Genomic DNA, 27,036 nt, shown 5'->3' on the forward strand with positions numbered 1-27,036 from the left:
GGAAACAAGTAGAAAACCTGCTGCAGAAAGAGAAACATTCAACAAATGACCTTTATGAACTAGGCAGTGACAGTTCAACAAGAGTTATATCCAAGAACATAAATAATATAATAAACTTAGGCTTGATTATGAGTTTCTTGATAAGACTTATGAAATCGTAAGCTTAGGCGAGCATGTCCAAATGCTGGAGCCTCCAATCAATTCTAACCTATAAATCTTGTCAGAAATGCCTTGGGTGTTTTACTCTGTTAAAGGCGCTGCCTAAATGTAAGTTGTTGTTGCTATTAATTTAAGTTTTGAGCATTCTGTCGTCACATTCAATATCCTAGACTATTGCGGAACCATCACGGCTGGATGGCTAGCAACATACATTCGTCGTCTGCAGCAGAAATGCGTATTATGAATTAATAGCCTTTCCAGGAAGTCCTTTAATGAGGTCATGAAACAAGACAATGGTAGGTTAGGGCGGATGAGCAACTAAAATGCTGGAGGAGGGAATTCAAGCTGTAGTCTTCAACTTGGCTATCAAATTTCTTTAAGTAGCTTATGAATTATTCCAAAGTTATTTTAGGACAACTCTACATTGTACAAAATCATAAGCGATTGGTATGGTTATAGTAGCTTGCACTTTGTTTTAAATCCGTTTCTTTCCTGTACTTTCATTTTATTGTCGCCGCCTAACTCCGCTCCCCCAACATACTTAATTTTAAACAAACATTCGCTAACTATCTGGGTTATCATCGATACAGAGCAGTCAATGAACCCTTCCGATTAACCAACGTATCATAAAAATGTGAACTGTCAGGTTCTCCTGTGTCTCTCTAGATCAATAGAAAACTTTATGTTCCAAGCACAGACTATAGCATACAAAATTACATTTAACTGAAAAGAAACGTGCAGAAACTAAAAAAAACAAATTAAAACAGTCTTAACCATAATTGTTAGTTTTAAACTACCTTTCTCAAACCAAAACAGCAAAATCTTTTAAGGTGTATGTTGCTATATATGTATATGCAGTGGAACTGTGAACAAAACTACGGAACTGTTGAAAAATTCATAGCCTGGATGTGCAGGCAACAGCCAAGGGGCAATACCCACAACTGAACTTGGTAAAAGCAACCCATAAAGATTTAGCAGCCTCCTGGGCACTGATTTCCAGTCGGATGTGAATTTGAACCTGGTGTCATCTACAGGAGACTGTGCTACGTGACAATAGTCAATGGCCACGAGATGGACTGGTTGGCCAGTTAGCTTGAAGAGTTTTCCCAGTTAGCAATGTAGGAGGTAAAGATGATGGATTGTGAAAATCATTTCACAGAAAGTGAAACAAAGAGTTGGAACTTGACATTGGATTATGGTAGAAACTGAAATGTAAAATCTATGTCTTTAAAATAAGAAAAAAGTTTTAAAGTCATTGTTTTTTTAAAAATGCAGATTTTAAATATTCTGAGGAAGTGCTCCTCTATGCTTGTAAAATTAACCTTTCAACCCATCAGAGAGATGGTTCATGAGTGATTAAAAATTAAATGACACCTTAGCCAGTAAGGCTGAACATTGTTAATCATTTTTTTTATGGCGAGATTAGTCTGTACAAATTTGTGGTTCATTTCAAATTATTAGCTCTGTTCACAAAGATTGCAACAGGACATCTGTAGTCAAGCACAGTACTACTGACAACTTCAGTGTTTTTGTCTTTAGTTACACTTGTGTGAATGCTAGAAGTTGCTGTCAGTTATATACTTTAATTAATATGAGTATGATAGTTTCACCATCATGTGAATCCAAATTCTGGGGCATTGAATATTGCTATTCCCTCAGTCAGGTGGCATCTTTTGAAAGAACTGTCATTCTCAATTTTAAAAAGAGCAAGAGATAAATTATATATTATATTGATTGGCAGAAATGCCCTACATATTTGCACTTGCTTCAATCATAGGACGTTTATTCTAATACAGTAATCAGCTATTATGCACAAAACTGAATTTAATGTTTCTCTCTTTAGAAATGCAACATATTTTCTTCTTACAATTCCAATCTTAAATATAATGCAACACATGAAAAGCAAGAGCTGTCTGGTCTATCAAAGAAAATGGATTATTCCAAAATCAAGAAAAAAATACACATCAGTACCCAGTGTCACACCCAGATTCTTCATTATCTACTGACAAAGACAACAATTTTTTTTATCAGAAGCAGTGATAACTATAATTTGTCAATGTTTGTATAGCTACAGACTTAAATAAAAAAAAGATAATGTGATCCAAAATAGGTTGGATCATTAAGTTATTTAGATCAACATTATTTGAGTAAATTATGTATCAATTATATGCACTCTTAAACTTAAGTGCAATATGCAATGAACCTTTCTACTGAGAGCAAGCAGTTGTGCAGCAGAAACTGAAACTCATGCATTTTGCAGGTTGAAAATACTTTGTATAGATTGTGGTTTAGCCCTCAGCATCTGAATGTAAATAAAACTGAATGCCCTTTATTTTGTGTTTTCCAAGATATTTTGCCATCCTTTTATAGAATTTCAAGAGCTCTTCCAGGAACAAAATGTTTGATTGATTTCTGGTTTACAATGAATACTCTCCCACCATTTAGTAAATTGAGAATACAATTGCAAGTAAAAAGTACCCAAAAACTTTATTTACTGTATAGACATCATTAGATTAGAGTCAGATTCTCCCCCTCTTAATTGATAAAGATTAAACTCAATGCATTATTTCAGCATTGTCACATGTCTGGGCACAACAGTAGGGACTTTATTAGATAGAATCAAGCATCAAATAAGCCATTACTGTGATATTAGCAGCTATATATTTGTATTATTCTGGTCATTATTTTATGTAAGATTAACTTGCTTAATATACAATTAGCTAAAATATTGGGCAAAGAGACATTATTATGAATGTATGAAACACAAATGCAAAATTAAATAGTTTCACTGTTTCAGACTTCAAGCCTGCCTTTAACATTCTAATTGTTTGCATTAAGGACACAACAGACAAGATACTGGGAGTTGATGTTAATATGCGTGATTATTGCCTTAGCAACTAGACATTATGGGCAGAATTTTATACTTTACATTCAGAGCGTTTGTAGTCAGTATCCCAGAAAATTTCTCACTTGACCTTGATATCACTTTCATACATGCACCCAACCTGGCTGCAATTTTACTGAAGGTGGGTGAGGTCTTCCTGCCCTTGCTCCAGCTGATGCACTTAAGTGTAGCCTAAAATTTGTTCCTGCCCAGCCTCAGTTGTAAGGCTGGCAGGAAGAATTCTTGGACAAGGGAGAGAACCAAACCTCACTGCATCCCCACTTGGGCCTTGGGAGGATGAGTTTCTCAAGGGCCCAATTCCACAACAAGCTTCCATACTTTCAACAAGGTCTGCCTTCTAAGGGTGCAACCTATACCATAGTCTCTGTGTTAAGTTCCTTGTCCCATGTTTCCCTTTCTCCCATGGGCCCCACCTACCCTCCCTGCTGAGAAACCACCAACAGTTACCTGGTCATGGACTCTGGGATTTACACACTGGGGAGTGTTTGTAGCCTCAGTTCTGGTCCTTGTTGCTAGGGGCACAGCTTGGATTGCAGAGCTACCTGCCAATCAGATTCGTGAAAGTCCCATAAAGCAGGATTTTGGTCAGAGAGAGGGCCGGAAGCCCAATCTCCAGCCACTTAACATTGAATGAGCTATTAACTGGATGTGGGTCTGGTATGACCAACAACCACGCATTCCTCAACCCAGGAAACCCTTCCCCTGTGAAAAAAATCCTGCCCTGTGTCTTTCACACCTCTCTGCATGTACCCTTCACTGATCTTTTAGTGGTGAGAGGCCAGATCAAAATCACTGACCTGCTTTACTTCATAGGCAGCAAGTGAATTTATGTTTTTCACTTTAACCCAAGAAATATAGCATAACCTGCTCAAGATCAAGAAACCAAATAAAAGCACAGCATAAATATCTGAGTCAGCTTTATACTTTGAATGGCCCTGGATAAAGATAACATTATTTTCTTTAGACAATATAATATTCTCAGCTTTGTGACTGACAATTCTTGCATTAGCTCTCTCTCTCTCTCTCTCTTCTTCACAGCAAGAGGCTGGTGCCTCAGATCCCTTTCTGGATTCACCAGCAGGATTGTTATCCAAACTTTGAGCCTTCTGTAACCAATGTGTTTTCAGATTACCAGACACTGATGAAAAGAGTTATTTCCAATATGATGAGTTGGAGCATTAACTCTGTGAGATGAGATAATTAGATGTTTAATGTCCACAATCACTGCAGAAACTTCCATCATTATATTTCCAAACTACCCTTACTCCTTTCATTCATTCTCAATGGTTCTGAGGTGTGGGAATTCACTTTATTGCTAAAATCAAATTGAATTCATTTTGAAATACTTTCTTTGAAATAAAAATGATCAAAATTAGAATTGCATCATAACGTCTGAAATATAATCTCTCTGGATGGGCAAATATTTGAGAGTGATAATGCCATTTATGAGACTTTATAATCCTATGTGCTTAGCCACAACAATCTTTTGCATAAAGGGCTGTACCCTAAATACTGCCATGAGGAATGTTTAGGGAAATATGTCAGTACCAATGAGAACATCATACTTGTTGTAATATGTTATTACTCAGTATCTAAGTGCACTGAAAATCAATTACACCATGGATGTGTTTCAAAAATAAATGCAAGTGCTAAATTATATTTCAAAGAGAACCTATAATGTGGTTGATTCATTTTATGACAAGAACATTGTGAATTTTTCCTGAGGGTTCTTTGTAGCAATCAGCATATAGGACATTATTTATTACACAGGAACATAGGAACATTGGAAATAGGAACAGAAGTGGGCCATTTGGCTCTTCAAACCTGCACTATCATTCAGCTTGACCTTGGCTGATCTTCTATTTCATCAGCATTTTCCTGCATTATCCACAAATATTTTGCTACCTTTAATGCCTGACATTTCCGTTGAGGATGTACTTGATGATTGAGTTTCCATGCCAAAAGTGGTAAAAAATTGTAAAGATACCTCACCCTCTCAATATAGGAAGTCCTCTTTGTCTGAGTTCTAAATGACTTATTTTTAATTTGAGACTTTGTCTCATGTTCTAGACACCCAAGTCAGACATGTACCCTCTATGAATTCTATGTTCTTCAATAAGATCACCTCCCATTTTTCTAAATGCTAGAGGATATAGAGCAGTCTCCTCAATCTTGTTTCATAGTGCAATTCTACCATCCCAGAATTCAGTCTGGTTAACCTTTTGTTGTAGTTCTTCTGTGACAAGCATATCTTTCCTTAAATAACAAGACTAAAACAGATGCAGGAAGATGTTTTTACTCCAGTACTCAAATCTTTTTGCAATGAAGGTCAGGTACCATTTGCCTTTCTATTTGCTTATTGCACCTGCATGTGAGGCTTTCAATGATTTAAGTACAAGGACTCACTAATTCCTTTGGACATCAATACTTCCCATTCTCTTACCTTTTAAGCAATGCTTTGCATTTCTATTCTTCCTACTGTGGACAATTTCTAAGATTACAAAGGGATCTTGATCAAATGGATCAATGGGTTGAAAAATTGCAGATGGAATTCAGTCTGGATAAATGCGAGATATTGCATTTTGGTATAGCAAACAAGAGTAGGGCTTATACAATTAAACGGTAGGGCCTTAGGTAATGTTGCAGAACAGAAAGACTTAGGGGTGCAAGTACATAATGCTTTGATGCTTGCATCACGTACAGAGGGTGGTTAAAAAGTTATTTGGCACATTTACCTTCATTGCGCAGTCGTTTGAGTAAATGAGTTGAGAAATCATGTTGAGGCTTTACAGGTCAACGCTGAGGCCTTTTCTGGAATACTGTATTCAGTTCTGGTTGCCCAATGAGAGGAAGGAGAGGGTTCAGAAGAGATTTACCAGGAAGTTGCAGGGTATGGAGGTTTGAGTTGTAAAAAAATGTAAAAAATGACCTGGGATATTTTCACTGGAGTGTAGGAGGTTGAGAGGCAATCTGACTGAAGTTTATAAAATAATGAGGGATATAGATAGTGTTAATGGTAGTTGTCTTTTCCCTAGAATGGCAGATTTCAAGACTGGGGACCACATTTTTAAGGTAAGAGGAGAGAGATTTAAAAAAGACTTGAAGGGAAATTTTTTTACACAGCGGGTGGTTTGCATGTGGAATGGATTTTGTGAGAAAGTGATGGATGCAGGTAAAATTACAATGTTTAAATACATTTCATGAATAGAAAAGGACTGGAGGTTTATGGGACAGGATCAGGCAGGCGGGATTAGTTTAGTTTGGGATTATGTTTGGAGTGGACTGCTTGGACTGAAGGATCTGTTTCCGTGATCTATGACTATGTCTCTATAACTTCATTTGTTTCCACATTATATTCCATTTTCCATTTTCCATGTTATTGCTTAGCCTGTCTAAATCCCTTAGAAGCCTATTTGCATCCTTCTCATAAAGCACATTTCCCACTTACTTTTGTGTCATCTACAAATTTGGAGATATTTCATTTGATCCCCATATCCACTTCATTTATTTTGATTGTAAAACCTGTGTTTTGAGTTGTACTCCACCAGTCAAAGCCTGACAACCCGAGAATAACCTGTATATTTCTAATCTGTATTTTCTGTCCATTAATTCTCAATCTGTATCACTATATAGTTCATATAATCCAATGTGGTCTAATTTTCCTTACAAAGATCCTGTGTGGAACGTATTGAAAATCTTCTGAAAATCACTATACCATATCCAGTGTTTCCCTTTTATTTGGTGTGTTAGTTACATTCTCAAAAATGCTCCAAATGTTTATGAAATATGACTTTCCTTCCATACATCCATGTGGACACCTTTTCATTTTTGGTCTTGGGATGCTATCACTCACAAGACATCCCTATTTAGAGCCTTTAGATCAGATTAAGAATATATAAAAAAGTAAGAATATAAAAAAAATAGAGTTGTTTGATTTAAGAGAAAAATGTATCTTACAGATTTGGAGCACTAATTTCCATATAATTTGTCCCAGGATGAATTTAGCTTGATTTAACATGGAAGTTAATTTCTGAGAAAGGGTCACTTGACCCACAATATTAATTCTGATTTCTCTCCAAAGTTGTTTCCAGACCTGCTGAGCTTTTCCAACACTCTCTATTTTTGTTTCTGATTTACAGCATTCACAGTTATTTTGAAAGTTAATTTATTGTGTAAACCCTCCCAGCATTAAAGCCATAGATGTCATATGGACATGTCTTCAGTAAGCACCCATTTCAGCTAACAGAAACAATTTGCTCCCAAACCAATTATTATAATGGTGTCATCGCAAAGATATTGAGATTGCTTTTTGAATTTTGGTAATTTCAACTTGGGAGATTTATTTTACAAAGACCTCTGATTATTCTAGATAACTGCAGCAAATGTAAAGACTAGGAGAAAGTGAGGACTGCAGATGCTGGAGATCAAAGTTGAGAGTGTGGTACTAGAAGAGTACAGCCAGTCAGGTAGCATCTGAGGAGCAGGAGAATCAATGTTTCAGAATGAGGCATTTCTGATGAAGGGATTTAGCCAGAAATGTCGCTCCTCAGATGCTGCCTGACTGGCTGTGCTTTTCCAGTACCACACTCTCAAATATAAAGCCTGCTTTGTTAACAAATCATTGGTGTTACTGAATGTTATATTTCACGGTTTTGATTCTGATTGGAAAGGATTACTTGTTTTGTTAGTTGGAACTCCATCTTGTGTGACAAAGTTGCTCCTTTAACAAGGTATGTAGTCCTTGGCTTTTCTTTTCAGAGAGGTCCTAAACAATATAGACTCCAAAAAATCTGGAGGTTGAAGGATTTTAAGACCAATTTAATAATAGCTAATAGATACTGCCTCATGCAGAAGACTTTCAAGTTAAAAAATCGGTACAATGAAAAGGGTGTGGCCGGTTCCCCCACCTCAGCTTGTCTCTGGTTTGGTATTTTCTTTAGCAGTCACATGAAAAGAAAGGCTGCTGGACACAAAAACAGGTCCAGGTTGTACTCTATCTCTCTGCCTTCCATTCTGTGAGAACTTGTGTTGGATTTTACCTTTTGTGCCCAGGGGTGTTTATGGGGATTGTTGCAAGTATTTGGAACAGCATCATTAAGTTGGGATATCTGTTGGGTTTTCAGAGAGGTTAACTTATTTGGTATTCTGTTCTCTGTTGTTTGTGTTTCATTTAGTAATCTTCTAAATAAATTCAGTTTTGTTTAAAACTAAGTGGTTTCACCAGCTGATTCTCTCCTAGAATATCCCTTTACACCTGCTTAAAACAACTAGCAAAGTTTGGGTCTGGGCTACATTCTTGAAATGTTTTGAGGGGTCTGGCCTGATCCTTAACACTTGGAAAACCCTAATTTGGAACTTAGTCGAAACTCTATTGCTGAAAATCTTGAACCAAAACCAGAATCTGTCAACAAATCAGGCAACATTTGTGATGAGGGTAAGAACCAGTTATGATTTTGGGAGTAGACCCTTATTCAGAACTGCAGCTTCAATTCCAGTGTTCACACCTAAAATGTAAACTGTCTCTCCACGAATGCTGCTTGATCTGTGGAGATCTATCTAGTGTTTTCATTTACTTGCTTTAGGTTTATATGCTTTATCACTGATAAACTAGTGTGTGCTGGAACACTTACATTCATAATTTCTTTGATTCTTTTGTAGTGGTTTGAGCAAGCAATGTTGTCTAATTGTACAAACATAGAAATTGTGTATGGATTAGCCCAACACTCAAAACAGTGTGAGCATTATGTATAACAATTGGCATGAAGTAAAAGAGAATCAACACTACAGCATTAGATCTCAACATCTAATCCTTTCTAGATGTATTGCTCAGTTCGATTTAATGTTTTTAATAGAACAAATGATACACAGCTCAGCGTGAGGCATGTTGGATTAATTCCAAATATAATGAAACAACTAAGAGTGAGGAGTCATTAGGAAACAAAATAAGGGATTTGTCTTAATTCTGATGCCTATCATAACCACAAGTGTAAGACTTGCAATAAAATTTCTGTTTTCATCTGTGCACCACAAGTCTTAACACCACCAAATTAAAGAGAATGAAATATTGCTGTTAATATATAATTGATTCCAAATTTTGTACAAATTTATTGGAATGCTTTGTCTCAAGTCAGAAACCATGACAGATATTTGACTTCTGCTGTACAACTCGGTTTACACACACCAAAAGTCACAAATAGCAGGTTTTCATTTTCTAATAAAAATAACATTTAATTAGACAAAATTATGCTGACAATTCCTGAACAAGAACTTATTTTGTGAGGTCTTGTGGGAGTAAGTAAAATGGAAATATGTGCTCCAGCAGTTAAATGCAACAAAATACTTAAAACACAAATGTCAATAATAATTAGATTGCCCAGTCTCTCTACTGACTTGACATCCTGACATTCTCTACAACCCTGAGTTGAAGTGTTCAGTTTTATGAATTCAAAATAATGTTTGGCATTAGGACTGAAAACAGATCACAATAATATTACAAGAGTCTCTGTGGGAATAAGAATACATATAAATGGAGCAGATGGGCTTTTCTCTAGTCAAATTCTTCATGGATCACTTGTTCATTTCCTAGTTCTGGTTGACATCAATTTGACATGTTTCAGGAAACTCATAACAGTGGAAGAGGAGATGAAACATGTACAACCAACATTCAAATTATATAAGTCTCAAATACGTAAGACCCAATAAATCCTTGTAAAAAAAATTCAGAAATATACGTTTCAGTGTGCCATTTCACTGGTAATTTGAAAATACATTTTAATTCTTTTTTGAAACATTGAAATCAATATTAATGTGGATGGAAAAATTATGAACTGAAGTTTACACTCAATAGTGTTTGTTCAGGTTAGGATTTGTGCTAGGAAATATTTAAATCAGTTTGAGATGAAACTTGAGGGAAGAGAACCTCTTTTCAAAATGAGTACAATTCTGGTGCAAATTGAGCCAACATTGCCAATTGTGGGCAAAGTAGAAATTACTCCATTTTATATACAGTAAATCAAATCTCACAGTCTTCAAGTATGTTGCACATCCTGGAGTCCATTGCAGCTGTCAGGGTTTTGTGAAGAATGTTTCTTAATGGTCTTATCATTTTTCATTAATATTATGCGAAACAAGACTAAAATAAATCTGAGTCCTTTCATAATTCTGTTGAGAAATGTGCAATTTTAGTGGAAATTTTGAAATCTGCTGCTGTGTGTGTCAGTTTAGCATCTTCCACATCCTCAGCTGAAATGACAATGTGGAGCCATGCGAACTGCGCCATGAAAATAACATTGAATCAGCACTTGATTGTTAAACATCTAGGTATTTTGGTTTAGCACCTAGAAGCCAGTTCATGTTGTGGATTATGAGAACAAAACTTCTCTAAAGACACATTTCAACAACCATTTAGTGTCTATTTTTAGAATTTCACCAAACTAACCTCAGCAAGTCCCCCAAGAACTACTTCTCAGGCAATAAGTTAGCTTAAGCAACATAATACGCATCACTTAAAAATAATGTAATATGCATCTAAAAAGATAAAGGAGGTTCTCTCATTTGACCAATTCTAATTGCTCCCTGTCTCACATGTATGGGGTAATTGATGAGAACCATGCAAGGCAACAACTCCAGACCAACAGTGCTTGTTCAGATGCACAATGCTGTTTGCTATGGGTTTTGTCTTTTTAACTGTTCCAGATTTGTTGTGGCGATGTTTTTTCTCATTTTCTTTTTCCTTTTTCTTTTGTTAATGCAGTTATCTTACTGCTGGTTTCATTTATTATTTTATGTGCTTTGTACATGTTTATATTTATAATAATTGCTTGTCATTTTGTTCTTCATATTTTTTGGGGAGGTATGTGCCATCTGGAGGGTGGTCGGGGTTTTGTTTACTGTAGTTTATTGCTTGTGATTGCATCTTGGCATTGCTGTTAATTTTTGGAGAAAAATCAATAAAAAAAACTAAAAAGCAAACAATGATGATTTAAATATGGCACCAGCACCAGTGATGTGGCAAATAATTCTGGGATCTCCAAGGACTAGCAAGATGTTCCAGGAAGGGTACATGATGAGATGGCACACAAACAGATGGGATTCTTGCCATGAGGCCTCAGATACCAATTAATGCAACAAGTTTGGTAAGAAATGACGAGATGACACACTTGGCCTTATGTCGTCACTGTGATCTCCTCTACCTGTCCTCCAGAAAGACAAAGCTTCCTTTACACCATGCCTTTGACCAGCATCTCGATGTGACCCGCACTTTACCCCAAAACATAAAATTCAGTCAAATATAACTTAATGGAAGGAAAAAATGAACTTAATAAGTAATCTAGTTTATTCCTATAGCTTGTTACAAGTCTCAATTTTTTTTCCCAATCTAGTGAAAGAACTCATTGGAGGTATCAATATCATTGGACATTAGTAACAAGGCCTACTGAGTTCTCTGTCCATACCTTACCAAACTTACTTCATTAAACCACCCATGGCATCTGTTTCATTTGATTCTACCTTGCCACATGCCTTTACTGGAACAACTCCTCACTGAGTGGAAATCTGCCAAAGACTGGCGTCTCATGTGCCCGTGTCATTTTTTAAAGGCCGCTCTGCACCCAGACATGCACTGGCATTCTGAAGCTGCCCTGCTCACTCCAGGTCACTTTTGAAAAAGGGGAAGATGGCATCTCAATTCTCCAACAGAGACCTCGAGATCCTGGTCAAAGGCATGGTGTAAAGGAAGCTTTGTCTTTCTGGAGGTCAGGTAGAGGAGATCACAGTGCTAGATCCTACCAGTCTGATCTGGGATCACCACCCTGGTCAGTGCCAGTTCCATGATCTAAAGAAACAGCCAGCAATCCCTTAATAAGTTCAATGATCGTCTCTGCTGCACCAAGGTAAGTGCACCTCTTTCTTGCTGCCAACTCACACTCATTCTACATCTGCTTTTGCACACATCTCATGCCACCACTCTCATTAGCTGTAATAGCTTCGCTCTCTCACTATCAGCCTCCCCAAACTCCCAATAATCTGGCCTGCCCTGTGCACTGCCTCATTTTGAACACCTCACCAACTTTCAATGACATGAACCAGACCTATCAACCATGCAACCACTGTCACCTCACACCATTCCCCCCTCCCCCCCTTTCTCTTATTAGAAGAGAACACAACAGCACAGTGCAAACCCATATGGGTGGAAAGGTATCCAACATTTGGCTTTTCACCCCTATGAAGAGAAAATCCTGACCCTTGCAGTAGAAGACCAGGAATTCTCATTCGGGGATGTTGAGTCACCCATGTCCTGCCATTGGAGTAATTACCACTCTTCGCTCCACTGCTGCTCTCACTTAAGTTCTGCTGTCAGTCCCATTCATTGCATATCACCTGTAAGCTCTGGTGACCCCTTTTGTCTTGCAGATACAGCCAGTCTTTCCACTACTTCTCCAGAGTAATACCCAGCTCCCCTAAAAGCCACCTCTGGGGATCTCTGAGGACAAGAGTACAGATGCCTTAGGGGATGCATCGACAAGGCAGCCATCTGACCAAATGCGGACACCTTGATGGGAATATTAGGCTTCGAGAGTATGGGACCGCAGTCTGGTGAGCACTTCGCTGTGACAGCTTTGCAACTGGCTGAAGAAGAAGCACTCTAGGCCACTGGCACTTGGAGGACTGCCAGAGACCAGGTACCTGCTCTGCACCAGCAGGGACTGATCCTGTGGTATCAACAACCTCAGACTTCATCCATGTAAACAGGGGGGACCAGGAGCAATGGACAGGGATATGCAAGATAGTGGCCCTCATTGTCCAGAAGTTGTAGCAGCCTAGTGAGTCATGTGACTGTCTGTCTGGGTCTGTGATAGGTTGGCAACTGCCATGGAGAGCCATGCCCAGCGCCCTCAGGATTTGCTGGAGAGAAAGATACACATTGGCACTCTGTTGCACTGACCATTGGTCCTTGGAACTAAACAAATGACGACAGAGGGGTGGAGAACCTAATATGTACTCATTCCTGGAGGCAGGCAGCTGGAGTAGCAATCACATGCTGGCCCTTCAGAAAACCCCTGTCAGGACACTCCAAAGGTGGCCAGACCCTCCACTTCTACTCTGCCTGCTGCCCTCTGACCTTTGAGTGTTCACACCAAACAGGGTCAATTTAGACATTCAGAAAGTCTGACTCATCAAGACCCAAGTGCCCCTGGGTTGGATGGCCAAACCTCCAGGATCACAGGCTCCACTGCTGAATCGGCACCCTCCATAGCAGCTGTAGAACCATAGAGTTCACCGAGGGAGGTAGAGGAGATGGAAGATATACTGAGGGCACTTTGTTGATATGGGTGACCATGGATTGTAATTAATTTTCACTGTTATATAAATGCCATTGCTTTAAACGTTAGATCCCATCCAGTGGAAATAGTTTATCTATATCTCCCCTGTCTTTTCCTGTTAAACTTGCTGAATTGTTTCCTGCTGAATCTCATCCATGTGACCCATCCCAACCCCCTTTTCCCTCCTGTCAGTGAGTGGAGCTGATGGACTGACTATGACCCACCCCTTTAAGTGAGGGAAGTGGACAGCCTTGGATAAGCTGTGCCCAGACTCTTGGCTGCTGGCGGTACATCTGCCCAACTGTGTTAGTTCCTTCCTTTAGACTGGTTACTATCTGAACTACAGCACTGACCATGAGTAGTGCCCTGACTGCAGAGGCATGGACCTCCTGACTCAGATCACATGACTGGGGCCAATCCCCTGGATAGACTTCAGGGGCTACCATTGACTTGCTGAGCCAGGTCCCCGAGTTGATGAATTCTTCCATGGATTTTAGAGAAGGATTACTCCCTTTGAGGCAAAGTGTGTTCACCATTAAGCTGCTGGCAGATGGAGCAGGTGTAAGATTGATGTAGACACTGCCAAACAGCAAAATATACACTGCCTTAACTGAGGCCTACTCAGCAGTTGGCACTGCAAGGCAAGCATGGATGGTATGGGAATGCAGGTCGGTGCTATGTGAGCAATCACCAAGAGTGCAAGCCAGCAGCTCTGAGATGCAGCATTGTCCAGTCTATGAGTAGGGCCCCCATCTATACACATGAAGAATCCCTTCTACAGCCTTCCAATGTTAGTTGTTAGTGCACCCTACAATGTAAGTCTGTGCTTCCAGAACAGACTATCAAAGAGGTTTCATGACGGTTGTCAGAGGCTAGCAGATGCCAGATGCCATTGTCTGTGGATGAAGGATGCACACGGGCATTGCCCATGGACTATGCCCTGGGTTGCTGTTTGATTAAATACAACCTGGAGGTTGTTTGGGGCAAGCAGTGAGTTGAATCCACCAGGTTTCTGTTCTGTTTTTGATGTTGAGGTTTTCTCCCCCAATTTCTAGCTTGTTTTGACAAGTTAATGAGAAAGCTCATTAACAAGGCAGATTGATACAGCAACAAGGTGTTTAACAAGCAATAATCTCCATAACTGGTAATTCACCCCTCCTCATGAGAATCTCACCATGCCATGTCTGAAAGCTGAAAGGTGGCATGAGAAGCTCTGAATTTCAAGATAGGGCTCACCAGCCTTCTTCTCCACTTCGAGTAAAAAATGAGGTCTGCAGATGCTGGAGATCACAGCTGTAAATGTGTTGCTGGTCAAAGCACAGCAGGCCAGGCAGCATCTCAGGAATAGAGAATTCGACGTTTCGAGCATAAGCCCCTCACTTCTGCCATTGCTCTCACCATAGCCCATATGCTCAGACCCCTAGAAGTTGTTCCAAATGAGTTCACAGAATCATGGAGTGATGCAGCATTGAACAATGCTTGTATTGGCTCTTTGAAAGAGTTATTGAATTTTTCTGACTCCACAAAGCCCAAAGCTTTTCACGTCTTCATTTTATGTTTGAAAGAGATAATTGGATCTGCTTTCATCACCCTTTCTGACAGTGCGTTTAAATTTTCTTTTATAACCTGCTACAAATAAAATATTTTTGCACTTGGTTATTTTAGCCAATCACCTTAAAACTGCATTCTCTGACCTCTTTCTAGGAAGGAATTTCTCCTACTTTTCAATTTACTTTATTGGAACCCTTCATGATGTTGACTGTCTCTACCAAATCCCCTTTCCTACTCCAGTTTCTCTTGTTTCTCCACATAACTGAGGAGCTACATCTAAATCCCATTCCAGTAAATCTCCCCTGCAAACTCTTTGAGGGCTTGGCAAGCTTGACCAACCATCTGTCGTACCATATCTGGGCAATAATCAGGATTTTGCAAAAATTTCACAAACATTTAACTTCCTTGTTTTTGTGCCCTGTGTTTTACTTACAAAGCCAAGCATCCCACATATCATTTAAAAAGACTTTTAACATTTGTTCTGCCAAATTTGAAGGTAACCCTTCAGGTTTTTCCTGTTCCAGGGCTGCCTTTAAAATCATCCCAGTTTGTTTGCATTGCCTTATTATTCCTGAAAAAGTGAATAACTTGAATTATCCTTCAAATGGATTTCAATATTAACTTTAGATATCTGAATGAATGTATTTGTGCATTTTTTTTTGCAGTACATTTGGTGAAGGAATTGATTTGAATCAAACTGCTGAATAATTTTAGGTCGATAATGTAAGTGCACATTTCACTCGAATATGCAAATAAGTTTTAATTGAAATGTAAATTCCACAAAAAATTGTGCCTCATAATTCATTTGTCTATTTTAAATTTAAAATCAAAGGGAAGTTAAAACTGAATGCAACTTTACCAAAAGCCTATAATACAGTGTCTGATCTCAAAATGATACCTATTTGTTACTTTTTATAGAGCCCCTTGTTTTTGTACCAGCTGATAAATATATGGATAGATATCTCAATCCTTGGAATGGTTATGAATAGTTGAACAGATCTATTGACAGTTATTTGATGCCACATATAATCATCTCACTACTGCATAGGGTAATTTGAACCTAACCCATCCAGTCAGAAGTTGTTGGGAGCAGATCAATCTGTTGTAGTCTGACTTGTATAATTTGATCATGTTTGTTGCCTTTTTCCTTGGCTTTGACAGTACACATTCAAGACTCTCTATGAGAACAACATTTCAGATATCAATCAAAGAGGTTTGTAGACAATCAAACCATTGAAAGATTATACCCTGAACAAATGTTAGATATTCATTTACGAAGAAATGAACTCATGCCAAGGGACTTGCTCTGTATTTTTTTCAAGGAATCATTTCACTACATATACTTCCATTTGCCTCCAAACGTTAGTTTAAAACGTGCATTTATCTCTTTTAAATGATGACCAAAACTACTGTGTGGGACCCTGAATAATAAAATTTGACTCAAGAAGACAACTGTTTGTTTTCCTTGCTCCCTAGTGCCTCATGTTCACCTCTGTTCTAATCATTCAGGGAAGATCATATGATGAAATGAAAAAGTTTAGAGTTGGAAGAGAATAGGACCTAATGCACTTCTTCTGTTAGCCTATATTAACTGCATCTGCCCACATGTTTTGATATTCAGCATTTATTCTGCCATTTTTCCCACTCAATGAATTGCATCGATGTTATCTATAAAGACACAGATAATAATTGGCCAATTTCCACTAAAATTTATGATTTCAAGTTAATTCTGTCACCTTCATGCCCCACACCGGCCTACCTCTGTTTCATCACCTTCAGTGGCTTCACGAAAGTCTCAACAATAAATCAGTTTGTGTCTTGCTTCTGATAATGACTGCATCCTTCGTTCAGTGTTCCTGATTACTCCTTCCAACTGGCGGGAGGGTTTGCATCTCTACTGAAAGAAATTAGAAAGTGAAGTTTTAAATACATTTCCCAGAGGTGTATTCTTCCTGTTTGGTTTTTCAAGAATCAAAAGTGAATCACATTGCTGAAGAGTAAAATTTGTTTTGCATCACATGCCATGGTTATACACACAGCTTTATTTGAGGTGGAAAATAATTGTTTATTTTTACTGTCCATGCTTCTCGTGGAAGATTTTTGACAATAGAGGTAAGAAATAGCAGAAATAGTGGAGAGATTAATGTTTCCATTTAAAGAACTTGAAATAAAAATACGTTCCTCAGAATGTAGCAACATAACATAAGGAATTGGAACAAGAGTAGGCCATTTGTACCCTCAAGCCATTCAATAAGATAGTGCTCAACTTGCCTCAGGCTTCCACTCACTTTTTTGTGCCACCTTCTCATAGTCTTCACCTCCATGATATTCCAAAATTCCATCTACTTCCTTTTTAAAATCTTTCAGTGACTGAGCCTTCACAACACTCTTGGTTTGACAGTTCCAGACATTTAGTACTCTCTGGGAGAAGCAATTACTTCGCATCTCAGTTTTAAATGATGGCCATCTTATTCTGCAACTATGTCATGTAGTTCAAGGTTTCCCCACTTGTGGAAGCATCTTCTCAATCAAGAAGCTTGACACCATCCATGCAAAGCAGCCCGCTTGATTGCCACCACATCGACAAGCATTCACTTGCTTCACAGCTAATGCTCAGCATCAGCAGTGTGTACTATCTACAACATGTACTTCATGTGTTCACCAAGACAACATACACAGCAGCTTCCTAACCCATGACTGCCACTGTCTTAAAGGACAAGGGTGATAGATCTATTGGAATATCACCATTTGTAGTTCCCTTCCAAGTTACTAACTACCCAGACTGAAAATATATTGCAGCCATAAGTGTCGCTGGGTCAAAACCCTGGAACACACTCCCTAATGACACTGGTCTCCCTGCAACAAATGGAACTGCAGCATTTCAAGAAAGCAGCTCACAGTACCTTCTCAAAGACCACTAGTTACAGGCACAAAATAATGCTGGCCCAGCCAATGATGGTCACATCTATGAATAATAAAAAAAGATAAAGCCACTTCCAAATTTTGCACATTTCAATAAGATCACTGCCATTCTTCTAAAAGTTAACGAATAATGGACAACCTGTTCAGCTGTTCTTGATAAGTCAGTTCTTTATCATAAGAATCAGTCAAGTGAATCTCTTCTGAACTGCCTCCAATGCCAGTATAAAAATTTATTAAATATAGGGATCAGAACTGCACATAGTACTCCTAGTGTTGCTTACCTATACAGCTGTAGCAAACATTTTAAAATTCTAACCCCATAGGGACTGGAGTCAGAATGTTATTTGCCTCCTTAATTACTTGCTGCACTGGCATTCCAACACTTTGGGTTGAATGTTATGATTTTTGGATAACTTCACTTGTAAAGAGATGTTTGGAGGGTGTTTTGACACAAAGTCATGTAATTTCTTTCCCCATATTGTACCCAAATGCATTGCATGAATTATTCACCATGCTCCTATAACATCTCTAATGTTCACTTTCAACTCATCACCATGCACCAATACCGAAACAAATTGCCACTTAGTGGATACTTGCTGAGAGTAAGAAATACCTCACATCTTGCCACCTTTGAAAGGTCACTTTGCAAGTGGACAAACATCAGCAATCTGGCATTGCTCCTCATTGAAAATGTAATGACATAGCAGCCAAAACGTTATACATGGTGCCCTCCTGCAGATGTACAAGCCAATTCTCTAAATCTACTCTCAACCTGTGTAAACACCATGCCAAATACTTTATCTGTGTACAGCTACATTTGTCTGAACACCCTCTTAGTCAACACTACCCTATTCCCATTGCCCACTGTAAATCTGCAACTTGTAATTGTCCAGTAGGGGAATATCACATGTAAGTAAGCAATTGTGCCTGCACAAATATGAGCTTTTTGTGTACAGGAAACAAAAAGGAACATGGAAAAAAAGCAATACAGGCACATGTTCAGTGCAGCAATACAAAATAGATTTTGGCATCAATATCAAAAACATATTTTAGAGTCCACAATTGTCTGCTGCATCCAGCTCTCAGCTATTGAATGCAGGTATCAGGGTTTTGTGTAGTTTGTAGCGCCCACTACAGCTGAGACTTGTGAGGCATAAGGACTGCTTTTTGCTCCTCAATCATCCTCACTTTCCTCCTTGGCAGATTATACCCATTGCTCCAGATCCTCAGTATCAAGTTCATTGCCTAATTGCTTGTTCCACTTGTATAAAGCACAGAAGCCAGGATGCTGTAGCCCAACCTATACAGACAATACTTTGGGTGTCCACTGTAATGATCGGAACCACACCTTCAGCAGCTCTATGTTCTGCTCCACCATGGCTCTGCTCAAGCCATTAGATCTGTACTCTGCATCAGTTGTGGTGGGGGTGGGGTGGCACAATGATGTCATGAGCAATGCTCAAAGCCCTTGTTGCCCAGTAGGCAGTCTTGTAAAGTTCTGGATTAGTGGTGCTGGAAGAGCACGGCAGTTCAGGCAGCATCCGAGGAGCAGTAAAATCGACGTTTCGGGCAAAAGCTTTTCATCAGGAATACAGGCAGAGATCCTGAAAGGTGGAGAGATAAGTAAGAGGAGGGTGGGGGTGGGGAGAAACTAGCATAGAGTACAATAGGTGAGTGGGGGAGGGGATGAAGATGATAGGTCGGGGGCGGGGGGAGGGTGGAGTGGATAGGTGGAAAAGAAGATAGGCAGGTAGGACAAGTCATGGGGACAGTGCTGGGCTGGAAGTTTGGAACTGGGATGAGGTGGGGGAAGGGGAAATGAGGAAACTGTTGAAGCCCTGAGGTTGAAGTATTCCAAAGCGGAAAATTAGACATTCTTCCTCCAGGCGTCTGGTGATGAGGGAGCGGCGGTGAAGGAGGCCCAGGACCTCCATGTCCTCAGCAGAGGTGGAAGGGGAGTTGAAATGTTGGGCCACAGGGCGGTGTGGTTGATTGGTGCGGGTGTCCCAGAGATGTTCCCTAAAGCTGGACCTTTGAAAAAAACAAGTAAACACAATGTACCTGAAGGAGGACAGTTATGCTCCTAAATCCTCCTTGAAGTTTTTATTTTTACATTGTTTTTTGATGTTCTGCAAAAAAATGATTATTGGATGTATCCTCTAACATCTGACTCAGAACTTACCGTGCTCTGTCTTTTCTTCCTTCAATTAGTTGTAGATTATTGACACATTTCATCTACTAACATTAACACCATGTCTTGAAAGTTCATAATTTCAAAGTTTTTGGTTGCTCTTCATTCCCAATTTTTTTTACCATCATCCACATGCCGTGGATTGATGGGTAATTCCAATACTTACTCTCTTTGCAATCAATCTTTCCCAATGTGACTAATGTTTCCTTTCTCTAGGTGTAATCCAGAGGTATCATTAGAAGGTAAAAGAAAGAAAGTATTGATCCTACTTGGGCAACTGCTTAGTAGGGAGCTTGGAAAGAGCTATCAAAATGTTCCAGGGAGAGTGCAAAATCTATAGAAAATTCTAGAACTGCGTTTTATAATTATCTTTCTGTTAATAATCTTTGATATAGCCAATAAATAATTCCATATGAATAATAAATTATTTTACAAGAACCACAAAGACGGGGAGTCTGTGAAGAAAGGGAGACAAAGAAAAGAGAATTCTTATTTTGCACAGAGGTAAGAATGTAACTAAGGAATAGAGCAGGAGTAGCATATTCAGGCCCTCAAGCCACTGTCAAGGCATACAGTCACCATTAGAGAGGGAAAATTTATCAACAGGATTGAAAGTAAGGTATTTCCTGTATATTGTTCAATAACTGTGTCAAAATATTCCAACATTAAGTAATTATCACAATGTGGAGGAAACTAGCAAAAATTATAGGCAGCTGCTAATACTTGTACATAACACAAGCTTTAATTAGAAAATTGCTTCTCAAACTTAAAAGAGGCAAGAACAATCAAAGATCTACATGTTGGATAGTTGAGATTTTTTAATTGAGTAACAGTCTTCTAACAAAAACAAATGTGCTGTAAAAGCTCAGCAGGTCTGCCAGCATCTGTGCAGAGAAATTAAAGTTAACATTCTGGGTCCGATGACCTTTCCTCTGAGGAACGGTCACCAGACTTGGAATGTTAACTTTGATTTCTCTTCACAGATGCTGCCAGACCTGCTAAACTTTTCCAGCAATCTCTGTTTTTGTTTCTGATTTACAGCATCCACAATTCTTTTAGTTTTTATCAATCTTTTAAAGTTGTTTTCACAATTTTCTAATTTGGAATAGTGCAGTGGCATGCATTAAAGTTTGTATTTTGTTCTACTTGATTTCACTGATTAAGTGATCAGACAATGTGCTTTGGATTATTTAAATTTATGTACTGGTTTGAACATTTACCTGTAAAGGAGAGCTAATTTGCTTAATCCAGTTGTAAAAATCAACCCAAACATACTAACTCTGTTAGCAACTAATTTAGTACAGGGATATATAGCTGGTGCATTGTGACTTGCATAGTACAATAAAGAGTTAAGCCTGAGTGCTTGATTACATTTAAACTAAGAGCGAGTGGGTGTTTTGTAGAGAAAGGAACACAGAATGCAAAGAATGAAGCAATGAAGAATACGGCAAAATAGCTTCTAGCCAAATGCAAATCACTGAAGATGTTTTCCATGGAGTCTTTCTTCTGGGAATACTGTCTTTTGACCATCCTATGAAATATAAATGAGGCATTTAAAAGTAAGTCCATGCTCTACTTGAAATGTGAAAGTTAAGTTTTAAAAATTAGGATCAATTGTGTCAATTCTTTTGAAATGATGACCTGTGGAGACCCAACCAGTGTTTTCACTATGTGCAACCACTTTTCGGATGAGTTGTCCTGGGTAACTTATCAGTGAGAGCATTAACCCATAAACAAAAATATGCAAAGCAAGCAGATCAAATCTGCAGGAAAGCCAACTGTACTCCACTTCAGGACTGAATTTTCAAGCTAATGTCATCTCTTGCTACATGTCCTGTAGCAAGAAGCACCCTTTGAACCAGCACAAAGACCATTATCTGATCACAATTTAGATGCTGTTTGGTATTTTTAAAGCTTTGACTGATTCTATGAGTGATATTTTCTGCAATTGTTGAAGTGATAACAATCCACATAGAATGGGGCAGCTGATGCTGAGGAACATTTTGCTGACTTTAAACCTTTTGCCCAGATCACTTGCTCCTAACATGGATGCAATACTGGCTACTTCCTTCGGAATGCAGCATAGTTTGGAAATAAGAAGAGGTTGCACAGAGCATAATAAGGTACTTAAAGATGAAGTATGAAGAGAATGAGAAAGATTGTCAGCCAAGTCATATTCTCCCAAGATATTCAAAGAGCAAACAATGATCTTAACTGAGCAGCGGTGAAGAATAATACATCTGGTGCCTATACTTCAGTAAGGCATTCTCTCTAGAATCTGACACCTGCTGCTACCACAAATGCTACTTCAGAAAAAAAAGTGAAGAACAAATTGCCAATGGCTATGCAGGTGATAGAGCTTTCTATGTCTTCCTTGTTTCAGCTGGAACAGGAGATATTTGCCATCTCTGGCAGACCACTGTCTATTGTCATATAAAGAGGTGTGCATGGTTAGTCCCACAAAATAAAAATGGCACTTGGTTATGACAAAAACATAAGAATTAGGAGCTGGAGTAGACAATTTAGCCCCTCACGCCTGCTCCACTGTTTAATATGATCACGGCTGATCTCAGCTTGGCCTTGACTCCACTTTCCTACCACCTCTCCATAACCCTTTGAAGCCATACAAATTAAAACTCTGTGTCCTCCTAAAATATATTCAATGTCCTGACAGCCACTGCACTCTGTGACAGTGAATTCTATCGATCCATGACCATTTGAGAGAAGTTAGTGCGAATCTGAGAGAATGTGAAATAGTGATGTGAAAGAAGAATTAGATTTGAGAATATCACCAGCTTCAATGGCTTTAGCTGTTCTGCTCGCCATGGCCTCAGAAATGGACATCCCAGTCATGGTCAGCATGGCCTTCATCATGGGTATCAAAGCATGAGATATATTGATCCTCTGTCGGATAGCTTCTGCTGCTTAAGGTTGTGCAGCACCTTGTTCTACAAGAGAGTGTGATGTCTGCATGTGAGCATGATTTGGCTGTTGTAGTTCAATGGTTAATAGTGTTCGCAAGTTGTGAGTTGTGGGTATGAGGTTTGCAGCAATTCCAAGTGTTTGTGGCTGCGTTGGAGCATATAAACATCAGATATGAGCCTTGATTGATATAGGTTGCTGGTAGATGAATGATAGGAATGTGCTAAACTGAGGTGTCAATGAAACTAATGATGCAATGGAATTTTGCTTTTGAAGATGCATTCACTGAAGTTGACTACTCACATGAGATCATTTGACCTCTTTCTGCATGATGTCAAAGTTCTCTGGATTTGATCCATGGCATTGATTCCCATGTCAGTCCATTCAGGACATCCGTCTTACCTTGCACCACCTCATTCAAAGCCTCCAGTCAGCATCCAGTAACAAATGTTAACCTGGGAACCTGTGCTCCCTTTGCACCCAGAACTTGCACCCCCATACCCCAAGCTCATGTCGATATCGAATGTTACAAAGTTCCAGATTCCACTTCCTGCAAGACTGCTTGGATCTGCTTCAGTAACAATTCACTGTCCCTTTAAGAGGTGCAGGTGAGTGAAAAGTGGACCTAACTGCTTATAATTTTGCCCCTACTCAGGCATCCATTGTACTGTTCACTCTTGCTGGATGCTGAAACCATTTAGAACTGCAGTCACCATGGAGTTGGCATTTTGCCTCTTTTACAGTTCATGGGAGCAGGCTATTCACCCAACATGATCCCTGCATCCATTTTTAGACACTATTGAACTTAGCCTTCTCTGTTTCTTTCATTTTGTGCATGCAAACAAATTTGTAATAAGGATATTTCTCGAGGTAGATAATTTGGCACAGCTTGATTTGCATTGCTGAGAATTATCAGCTCAAATGTTAAAAAATCTGAGGTCTATTATTGTGCCTTGAAAAACAAAATGATTGCTATTTATATAAGTTATTTGGAAAGCAATGGTTACTACACATTGCTCCATTTCCACTGCCTGGAAGTAGATGTCTGCTGCCTTGAGCATTATCCTTTGGTCTTTCCCCTCGAGAGCGTTAGCCCTCCATGAGATTTTACCTGCAATCTAGCAAATTTGCCTGGAACTGAAGAGCTTCTGAGTTCTACTTGCATAGAATTAGCAATTACAAACCATCCTGAGGACATTAAATTTTTTGTATTACAGGTATACTCCCCTCCTCCTTTAAGGATGCCTCATTGACATACTATAGAATACTGAGCCTCAGAAATTACAACACGTTCATTTTTGTTCTACTGCAAATTGGCTAATCCCAATCTCGATGGTGCTGTAAACTTTAATATGGGCCTCTTTAGGAACAATGTTAATGACCTTATCTGTCAGGAAACTAATAAAGATCATGTGCAACATTAATTTTATATCTAGCCTGAATTTAGTCCCACTGATGTGAACAGGGAGCATTGCTGGACAGGTGCAAAGTGATGTTCCACCTGATCCTGGTGGATTCCTGTTTCAGGATTCCATTGGAGTTAAATATTTGATGACTGTCAGCATCTTTTTATTCCTTCACTTACTGATTTCCTCAAATATTCTGTTCACTCTTGTTTTCGGAACAGGAGAGAGAATAGCCAGCTGAGAGATTCCCCAACAGCCACAAATCCCTGCCAACTGCAATATCATGTATGTGTGGATTTCAGGCAGGGACAGGATCAGGTTCCGTTCTAATGCCCCAAAGGTCAATGAACTTGCTAACCGTCACTTGTCTGTGAATGTGAAGTCATTTGAGTAAAGCTCTCAAGATTTGCTGACGTCTGAAAAATCATGTCTCAGCATGAACTATTATTTTCTTTAGAGGGGAAATCTGCGTGAAACTTAAAGAATCATTAGAATTTGAATTCGGTTTATTGTCACACGTGCTCAAACACAGAAGTGGAGGAGTACAATGAAAAGTTTACTATGTCGCCTCTCACAGCACTATCTTAGGTACCAAGTAGCTAGGTACAAATCTTAGATATAAAATAAAGAAACAAAAATGTTACATTCCTGCAATATAAGTTAGAAAATAAGAAATAAAAGTAAAGTAAAAGGGTGCCTCAAAATGCACTCATCAAAATATATGAAATTTGTAAATAAGTCTACAAGACAATGCTTTGTCCGTTTGGCATGTGTACAGTACTGCCAATTGGCCAATACAAAAAGCTAATTTATAACATATTCCTCAACAAACATTTAAGTTTCACTAGCCAGTCTAATTCAGAGCTCTAACCTACTGTGTAACATAAATAATGTAATTGTGATAACTATCAACATGCCTCCATGTTAAAATAAAGTTTTTAAAAATTAAGTGGAGTAATTCAATTTACATATATTTGCAAGTTAATGCTTGCTACTATTTTTTATGCATTTCATGTAACAAAAGGGTAATATAGCCACAAAGCTATGTTTCTGTGTTGGAGTTTCAGCTGAAGTATTTATTAAAGTTCAAATGTCAGTCGGGGGAGGGAAAGAATACAACATTTGTAAAATAGTGCATCAATTGAAACGTTCAAACATTAATACATTGTTAGTTTCTAATCTACCTGACTACATAAAGTTATCCTGAAATTATTTCTAAGTACAACATTTCAATTTTAGAAGTTTGAATTGAAAAAATCCAAAATGTTGCATTCGTTATACAATGGAGCACAGAACACAGAATGCAAAAGTACATCAATTTCATTTGAATTGCACAATGGTTCAGGGTCTTTTCAAGTGCTTGTATCAAAATTGAATGAAATTGTGCCAATCCAGCCCCCAGGCCTGCATGTTCAGATGATTCACAAAGTAAGAGCAGATTTTAAAACAGAGCAGATTTATTCCAAAGATAATCTTGTTTATTGTGGAACTTTCAGTTTCAATGTGGAGTTTTGAAGTTGGCTTTCCAACTTCCTTTCATTGGGTAATAATACAAAACTGATGCTATTGTATTGAAAGAGTTGCTGAATTGGCAGATATATATGGCATTCGATGGCTCCTAAATTATTGGCACAGTATACAGATTTGACCAGTCAAAAGGAAAGTGTCTCAGGAACTAATAATGCTTGAAAAAGTATGTTCAGATATATTATTGACTCAAATATCACAAGTGACGCTGAGTCCATTTATTTGTTGACCTAATTTCTTGTTTAGAAAACCTTAATTTGATATTTCTTTAGATTATTTCCACCTCAAATTTTCCCACTAGTACACTTTGCTCTTGAGCAACACTACAGAGATTGTGATAAGTTGTACTTTTGTTTAATATGTCTCAAAGTAAACAGAAGCTAAAAGATATAGCACACTACAATTTCAAATATTAGACTCATCTATTTTGTTCTTTATTTATAGTGTATCAACCGGAAGTGACAGATTCAAACCAGTATAAATGCCGGAGGAATCAGCACAGAAGCGCTTCACAGGAGGCTCCCAAGCACTGAAGATGTCACCTAGAAAGGGGACGAAACGTTTGCAACAAAAACTCCCAGCTCGGCGAACAGAACCACAACATTTAAGTATCAAATATAAAACCAAAAAAGAAAGTGAGAGAACAAGAAAAATGGAAAATTCAAAATAATTTCACGGGAAAAAGGATGATGTGAATGCCTGCATTCATATTTTTTGTTTAGAAATCCTGAATGGTTAAAAACAAGTTAAATCCACCTGTTGAGAAACAAAAGTCTGAACACTCTTAACTCAAAACATTCTATGTGGATAATATGTATTTATTGACTTATGGGATATGGGATCATTGACAAGAGCAATATTTATTGCTGGCTTTTAATTGCTCTTGAATAGGTAGTCACGGGCTGCATAATTGAACTGTCACAGTCCATGTGGTGTAAATGTACACATTACTGTTAGACAAGCATTTCCAGGAATTTGACCCAGCAACAGCAAAGGGATGGCAATAAATTTCTAAAGCGGGATGGTTTCAAACAAGGGCAGCTTGCAGGTGATGGCGATCCTATATGCCATATTCATTCTTCCAGGTAATGGAGGTAACGGGCTTGGGAAATATTTTTGAAGCAACCTTGA

The 27,036-nt window shown here is 38.6% G+C and overlaps 1 long non-coding RNA gene across 1 annotated transcript in view; it reads left to right on the forward strand.

The window, feature by feature from the left end:
- Window positions 1-26,731, forward strand: part of LOC132827365 (uncharacterized) — a 52,252-nt gene extending 25,521 nt beyond the window's left edge. The window contains exons 3-5 of the long non-coding RNA XR_009645989.1: window positions 12,476-12,658; window positions 15,603-15,660; window positions 26,350-26,731. This is a non-coding gene — a long non-coding RNA (uncharacterized LOC132827365). The remainder of the gene's footprint in view (window positions 1-12,475; window positions 12,659-15,602; window positions 15,661-26,349) is intronic.
- The last annotated feature ends 305 nt before the right edge of the window (window positions 26,732-27,036 follow it).

Source organism: Hemiscyllium ocellatum, chromosome 24 (genome assembly GCF_020745735.1).
Source record: "Hemiscyllium ocellatum isolate sHemOce1 chromosome 24, sHemOce1.pat.X.cur, whole genome shotgun sequence".
Lineage (NCBI taxonomy): Eukaryota > Metazoa > Chordata > Chondrichthyes > Orectolobiformes > Hemiscylliidae > Hemiscyllium > Hemiscyllium ocellatum.